We start from the raw sequence: 6,539 nt of genomic DNA on the forward strand, positions 1-6,539 counted from the left end.
AGAAAAAATCCAAATTATTTTGTATGGAATTGCATTATTTGTGTTATTTATTTTGTTTCTCAAAGGTTATTTTTTGACCTGGATACAAATGCAGTCCAACCAATGGGATTGTTTGTCCCGCCTTGTTTTTCATGTTTGGTTGCGCTGCTAAGGCTGCTTAGACCACACGCGCCATAGCAGTACCTGTGGGGAAAACGTGGTAGCTGTTGAAACAGCGAAGCTGTTGGTGTCTGCTTGATTAGCCACCAGATTTGGATAGCCGAAGCTAGTTTTATGAATACGAAGTGCTTTGCACTGGTGAGTAACGAAACTGTTATAGCCGCTGATCGGCATCCTGAAATGTTAATGTTGTTCGCTTCAAAAAACAAACGCTAATGGTGACGGTACTATGCAAGTAGCTAGCGAGTGTGCTAAACGCTCACTCCCGTTGTTAAGCGTTAGTTGAGAACTTATTAGCTGTTGTTAGGTTAAGGAAAAAACAGTATGTCTATCTGTTGTATTGAAATGTTTTATTGTGTTACTTTTATTCATCACTGTTGTTACTTGACCGTGAGCAGAGTATATTGAGTTTGCTGCTTTTAATGAGCAGTGTGAATTGCTTTAATGATTGGTGATAGCTACATTGCCATGTAATGAAAACGTTTAGAATTTGATTAGTTGTACAACATTAGAAATTGAAACACATTTTGTTCATGATTTATACTTTAAACAGAAGTGTTAGTTAAGTGTGAACCATGTTCATTTGAAGTAATTCTGACCTCACTCTTAGGTCAGGTTTTTTGAGTTGGAGAAAGGAGCCGAGACTCCTCGGAGAACATTGGATTACAGACTTTGTGGAAATCCGCAGAAGAGGAATAATTTTCCATTGCAATGGATGGCGAGCCACAGCCCATTTGGAATTGAATCTTGAAGTCTGGTTGCCTGAACTGTGGTAGGACAGGACAGTGCAAACATACATCGATCGTGGACTGAACTCACACCAATAACTCACCAGATCACCAAACAGGCCTGATCTGGATCCTATTGACACTTTAAAAGACCCGGGTCTAACATTCTTTTCTTTTTTTATTTTGGGTATCTGTGCGCGCACACACAATTTTGGTTGTTATTGTAAAGGCAATACAGTGCACAAATTTCAAATACAGTTGAACTATTGCTTCATCATTTGCAGTTGTGTTTTCATTGTGGTTACCCATCCTCTGGGCTCCTGTCGTTCCTGAAATCTTCTGATTTGCCCATTGTTTATATATTTTGTTACATACTGGTTACAGTGTAAAAGTGGCGAGCCAGCCAGGAGCCTTGAATTAATGGGTGACGATAGTGAAGCATATTGTGTGATTGAGCTTTTGGTAAGACCGTCTGTCGCACCAAAAGATGGATTTTGTTGAAAAATTAGGTATTAAGGTCCCAAATGCTGTCATAGTGCGTGGGGTAACAGGATCAGAAAAGGATGAAGAGATTTTTGAGTTCTTAAAGCAGTACGGCTCTATTAGTAGGGTCCTCACCATTGATGATCAAGTATCTGAATTCAACAAGGATCAGATAGTGGAGTATAACTCAGGAGTAGCAGTGCAAACATTAGGACCCTTGTTGCCCTATGTCCACCCCTCAGCTGCCAATCCTGATGTAGTATTTTCTGTACATGCTTTGACAGATGTTTATTCCCAGAGAGTTGGGGGGAGTGTCACAGATACTTACCTGAGTGAACTGCGAGGAATAGCCAAGCTAAGTGGGAAAGATTTTGAAGAGGTACTGAGAGAGGTGATGACAAAAATTGAAAAGTCTGTGGGTGTCGCCGAAGAAAGTGTTGCACTCAGTACTGAGGTTGAAATAGAGGAAGTTGATCATACTGACAGGCCCAGCCAGACCCCTGCTACTTTTATTGAATCAGCTGGTATTTCAGTCTGTCCTAAGCTTGGCCACGCTGATGATGAATATCGCACACCGACTTTAAGCTCTGGAACCAAGAGATCCCTGACTCTAAATCCTGGTGAGCTTAACCCACCAGACGTACAGAGAATTGTGGTTGAACACATTGTAAAGAGTGATGATAAGATGTCACGTACCCATTCCACCTTGAGACTGAGAGCTTTTTCTGGGAAGATTCCCCGGCCATATAATGAAGCTGATTATGATACTTGGCGCTCTCATGTTGATTTAATGATGGAGGACACTTCTGTTTCTGACTTGGAGAAGACTCATAAAATTCTCGAGAGCCTCCTCATTCCTGCTTCAGATGTAGTTCGACATCTTGGACCTGAAGGCCACCATCTACCTACCTGCAATTATTGGAATCTGCCTTTGGCACAGTTGAGGATGGGGAGGAATTGTTGGTGAGGTTCATGAACACATTGCAAGATCCTGGAGAAAAACCCTCAGCTTACCTGCATCGCCTGCAGGTGGCATTGAACCGTACTGTACGCAGGGGAGGTGTACAGCCACAAGAGGTCGACAAACACCTCCTGAAACAATTTTACAGGGGTTGTTGGAATCATGACTTGCTTGCTGTCTTGCAGCTAGAACTTAAGGATCGACAACCCCCATCACTCGCTGAGCTTTTGTTGCTGCTGCGTACTGCAGAAAATAGGCAAGAAACAAAAACTAGTAGAATGAAACGGCACCTTGGTACTACCAAACCTAAGGTTGTCTCCCATAGACAGAGTGTTCAGGAAACAAGCGAAACACAAGCTGAATCTGAATCAAGTGACCTAAGTAAGTTAAAGAAGCAAGTTGCTGACTTGAAGAGTCAATTGACAGCACTCATGAAACAAAGAAAACCCACTGCTTCTAAGAAAGAACACATGCAGAAAGATGAAACTAAAAAACCTGACCATGCAAAGACTGAACCAGGGCCCCCTCCACACAGCGCTTTAACTGTAAAGCCAAAACCGTGGTACTGTTTCCGTTGTGGGGAGGATGGTCATATTGTGGCCACCTGTGAGTCAGATCCAAATCCTGCCCTGGTAGCTGCTAAAAGAAAGGAACTGAGAATCCGTCAGCAGTTATGGGAAAGCCAACACCGAAACACACCTTCGTTAAACTGAATTCAGTCCCTGTCGTGGGACAGATGGGGACTGCAACGGGTCAAACACGTCCCGCTGATAAGAAGCCTAAAGTGACCACTAAGAAGGGTGCCATGTTAACATTGAATGCTGAGCGTGGTAATTTCAAATTACCCAAAGGTTTAATAGGGGCGAAAACTACAGCACAGGTTCAAATAGAGGGCAATTGTGTTAGCTGCTTAATGGATACAGGCTCTCAAGTCACCACTGTTCCCCAGTCGTTTTACAATCAGAACCTGTCACAACATGAGATCCGGCCTCTCTTTGAGCTTTTGGAGGTTGAAGGAGCCAATGGCCAATCTGTGCCTTATCTAGGCTACATTGAGATTAATGTTGTATTCCCCAAAGAGTTTTTAGGTGCTGAGGTTGAAGTCCCCACACTAGCATTGGTGGTTCCAGATGTTCGTACAGTCCCCCAGCCACTAGTTTTGATAGGTACTAACACACTAGAGCTACTTTACGAACTCCATCGTGATACCTGTCCTGAAGAGTATGAACCATCACAATATGGTTACAAAGCAGTGCTAAAGATTTTGGGGCTGCGACACAGGCAGTGCAAGGATAACCGCCTTGGTCTGGTCACCTCGCTCGGAAAAGACCCCCAGCTAGTTCCAGCAGGACAAACCGTAGTGTTAGAGGGGTTCATTGATGTTAACAGTCATACCACTGAGAAATCTGTCCTCTTAGAACATCCCTCCTTGTCAGCACTGCCAGGTGGGGTGTTAGTTAAACCTTGCCTCATTGACTTGCCCCAGAAAGCGCCATATAAAGTGCCAGTCGTAATGACTAATGAGCTGGATCATGATGTTGTTATTCCCCAGAAGTGTGTGATTGGGGAAATCAGTGCATTTCATCGTGTTCTCTCTCACATGAGCATTGTGTGGTGACACCAGATTCTAGCACCAAGCAGAAGCTAGGCCTCAACTTCAACTTCGAGGACTCACCCATAAGTGCTGAGTGGAGAGAGAGAGTAACACAAAAACTTGCCAATATGCCGGAGGTCTTCGCGCAAAATGACATTGACTTTGGGAGAACTAATCAGGTAAAACACCAAATCAAGCTATCTGATGAGACTCCATTTAAGCACAGGGCACGCCCCATACACCCAAATGATCTGGAAGCTGTCCGAAAGCACTTGCTAGAACTTCAACAGGCAGGTGTGATCAGGGAGTCCACATCACCCTTCTCTTCTCCCATAGTGGTGGTGAGGAAGAAGAATGGGGATGTGCGTCTCTGTGTTGATTACAGGAAGCTCAATCTGCAAACAGTGAAGGATGCTTATGCACTCCCAAACTTGGAGGAGACTTTCTCCACGCTGACTGGTTCCCAGTGGTTTTCTGTCCTCGACTTAAAATCTGGTTACTACCAGATTGAGGTTGAAGAGGCTGACAAACCGAAGACAGCTTTCGTTTGTCCCATTGGATTTTGGGAGTTTAACCGTATGCCGCAGGGCATTACGAACGCTCCAAGCACATTTCAGCGTCTCATGGAGAAATGCATGGGGGATATGAACCTGAAGGAGGTTCTTGTCTTCCTTGATGACATCATTGTTTTCTCTAAAACGCTGGAAGAACATGAGACCCGACTGATCAAAGTTCTCAACCGTCTGAAAGAGTACGGGTTGAAATTATCCCCTGAGAAATGTAAATTTTTTCAGACATCAGTGAGGTACTTGGGACATGTTGTGTCTCGTAATGGGGTGGAGACTGACCCTGAAAAAGTGAAGGCTCTGCAAACTTGGCCAGTGCCTACTGATCTGAAAGAACTGAGGTCTTTTCTTGGTTTTGCAAGGTATTACAGACGCTTCATTAAAAGCTATTCTAACCTAGTGAAGCCCCTCACCAATCTGACCTCAGGTTACCCACCCCTTCGCAAAGGTACCAAGCCCAAAGCTAACACTCCTCAGTATCATGATCCGAAAAAACCCTTTGGTGAGCGATGGACTCCAGAGTGTGAACAAGCTTTCCGAGCGATCATTGAAAAGCTAACTACTGCTCCGATCTTGGGTTTTGCTGACCCCAAGTTGCCCTACACTCTCCATACGGATGCCAGCACTATGGGGTTGGGTGCTGCTTTGTATCAGGAGCAGGAGGGGCAGATGAGAGTAATAGCATATGCTAGCCGAGGTTTGTCCAAGAGTGAGTCTCGCTACCCTGCCCACAAACTAGAGTTTTTAGCTCTAAAGTGGGCAGTTACAGAAAAATTTTCTGATTACCTCTATGGTAGCCAATTCATGGTTGTAACTGACAGCAATCCCTTAACATATGTTCTGTCTACAGCCAAGTTGGATGCAATGAGCTATCGTTGGCTAGCAGCACTCTCCACGTTTAACTTCCAGCTTCAGTACAGAGCTGGAAAGTTAAATTCTGATGCAGACGGTCTTTCAAGACGACCACATGGAGAACTGCTCAATGACACCGTTTCACAAAAAGAGCAGGAACATATACAGCGGTTCACTGAAACACATCTGTCTGGTCAAGGAGTCACTCTTGGCCCAGACGTGGTCCCAGCTATCTGTGAGAGGCACCTCATTGGCTGTAGCCCAAGTGAAAACAAAGAGATGGATTGTGCTTTCACCCTGGTAGACTCTTTGGCCATGTCTGTATCTGCTATACCAGATGAGTTTGTGAATGAAGATCAGTGTGGTGGGTTACCAGTTATTCCCCATATGCCAGTAGAGCAGCTAAGGGCAGAACAACGAGCTGACCCGTGTTTGAGGGAAATTATAGCTCAACTCGAGACTGGGGACAAGGTTCCACCCACCGTTAGAAAGCAACTGCCCGATATTCCCTTACTAATCAGGGAATTCAGTCGCCTTGAGCTACACAATCAAATACTGTACCGAACACGACAAGATGGAGGTTGTGTAACCTGGCAACTTGTTCTTCCAGAGCAGTTTCGAGACACAGTCCTCCATAGCCTCCATGATGATATGGGCCACTTAGGGATTGAACACACTCTCGACCTGGTGAGAACAAGGTTTTACTGGCCAAGGATGGCTGCAGATGTTGAGAAAAAGGTTAAAACCTGTGATCGCTGTGTTCTGAGAAAATCCCTTCCTGAAAAAGCTGCTCCTTTGGTCACCATAAAGTCCACCAGACCTCTTGAGCTTGTTTGTATGGACTTTTTGTCCATTGAGCCTGATAGGAGCAATATTAAGGACGTCCTCGTACTTACAGACCACTTTACTAAGTATGCCATTGCCGTCCCAACTCCCAATCAGAAAGCTCAAACAGTTGCCAAGTGCCTGTGGGATAATTTCATTGTCCATTACGGCATTCCTGAACGTTTGCATAGTGACCAAGGGCCTGACTTTGAGTCACACATCATCAAAGAACTATGCAACATCCTGGGTGTTCACAAGATTCGTACTACGCCCTACCATCCTAGGGGAAACCCTGTAGAGCGTTTTAATAGGACGCTGTTGAGCATGCTTGGCACATTGGAAAACAAGGACAAATCACAGTGGCATAGCTT

General features: G+C 44.7%; 1 long non-coding RNA gene across 1 annotated transcript; it reads left to right on the forward strand.

Annotated features, from left to right (window-relative positions):
* The first annotated feature begins 68 nt into the window (after positions 1 to 68).
* Positions 69 to 1,161, forward strand: LOC143420693 (uncharacterized). The gene is made up of 2 exons (XR_013100421.1): positions 69 to 297; positions 770 to 1,161. It is a non-coding gene; the product is annotated as an uncharacterized LOC143420693 (long non-coding RNA).
* The last annotated feature ends 5,378 nt before the right edge of the window (positions 1,162 to 6,539 follow it).

This window comes from Maylandia zebra, linkage group LG10, assembly GCF_041146795.1.
Source record: "Maylandia zebra isolate NMK-2024a linkage group LG10, Mzebra_GT3a, whole genome shotgun sequence".
NCBI classification, from domain to species: domain Eukaryota; kingdom Metazoa; phylum Chordata; class Actinopteri; order Cichliformes; family Cichlidae; genus Maylandia; species Maylandia zebra.